This window comes from Nematolebias whitei, chromosome 20, assembly GCF_014905685.2.
Source record: "Nematolebias whitei isolate Nwh7 chromosome 20, NemWhi1, whole genome shotgun sequence".
Classification (NCBI taxonomy): Eukaryota; Metazoa; Chordata; class Actinopteri; order Cyprinodontiformes; family Rivulidae; genus Nematolebias; species Nematolebias whitei.
Window position 1 is genome coordinate 2,525,177 of NC_056517.1, and position 1,631 is coordinate 2,526,807.

Genomic DNA, 1,631 nt, shown 5'->3' on the forward strand with positions numbered 1-1,631 from the left:
CAATAAATGTGCAACACCTTGTTATTGCCTGCCACCATAAGTGAGAGGCAAGGATGGTTTTTTTTTGCCTTTTGTGAGCGTGAGTTTACTTGTCGGTTGCGTTAGCATAATATTCCATGACTCACTGGACTGATTTTATTGAAACTCTCTGAAAGTGATAAAAATATATATATATATGTCTACAATTGGTTTACGTTTTGCCTCTGTCCAAATTAACTTAGCTGTCACAGCCAATAAATTAACAGAACAAGGCTATAACTGCATTTGACAGCTACTAAGCTAAATTCTAATGCAGTAGTAGATGAACATTGTCCTTAGTACATACCACAAATACCAATTGTGCAATGTCTTAAATTAAAACATATTAATTACATGTTGGAATCAAACCTCTCTGTCCATCCATCTAATTTCTTTCACTTGTTCCAGAGTCGGATCACGGACACCAGGGTGTCCTCATGCCCATCTAAGAGACATAGTCCTTCCAGTGCGTTCTGGATCTTCCTAAGAGTCTCATCCCAATCGGATATGCCCTGAAGATCATCCTGGGAGGCATTTAGGTGCATCCATACCATTCACCCAAACCACCTCAAAAGGCTCATTAATGTAGAGGAGCAGAAGCACTACTCAGAGACTCTACTGGATAACTGAACTTCTCATCATATCTCTCAGCTACCCTGTGGAGAAAACTCATTGCGAGTTTGTTCTTGTAGTCACTACTAAGAGTCTGTGACCACAGGTGCTCACAGGTAGAACGATAGATCGATGGGTAAACAGAGAGCTTTGCCTTGCAGCTCAGCTCCCTCTTCACACAACAGACTGGCAATGAGTACACTGGCAGCTGCACTACTGTGGAAGCTGCACCAATCCATCTGTCAATCTCAAGCTCCATTCTTGCCTCACTTGTGAACAAAAACCCAAGATATTTGAACTCCTCAACCATGTTTGTCTGTTAGCAATTTATCCTATAAACCACTGGACAAATTTATATGAAACTCCAAGAAATAAATTTTTGGATGAACATCTACAACTGATTACCATTTGGAGTCAACAAATTCCAAGATAGTTGCCACAACTGGACAAACTTTCATTCCACCTTTATTATACATGTTAGTCCCATTGAGTTCTCACTGAGGGGACACTGCATGTAATGACATCCTGAGAGCGCACGCTGTAGCTGCACTCATGCAGAAATATGTATGATGAATGATGTATTAAGTCAACAACAAACAGCTTACGCAGAAATGACTCAACCTCAATAAACATTTATATATATATATATCCTTATTTTATTTTATTTTATTTAGTTTTATTTTTTTTATGCAGGATGCCCTTCCTGATGCAATCAAAGACACTGAGCTACCACAGCTCTCTGTGTGGAGCAGAGAGCTGCTATCTAGGACACCCGGAGGAGCAGATGGTGGGGGTTAGGGGACTTGCTCAAGGGCCCAGAGAGGGACGAATGCGGGTGGGGGCAGGTGGGGGTGCTTCAACTACCCCACCCACATTTTTTATGGTATCGGTTCCGGGGCTTGAACCGGCAATCTTCCGATCACAGGCCCACCTTCTCTAACCTCTGCGCCACCACTCCCCGCACACACACACACACACACACACACACACACACACACACA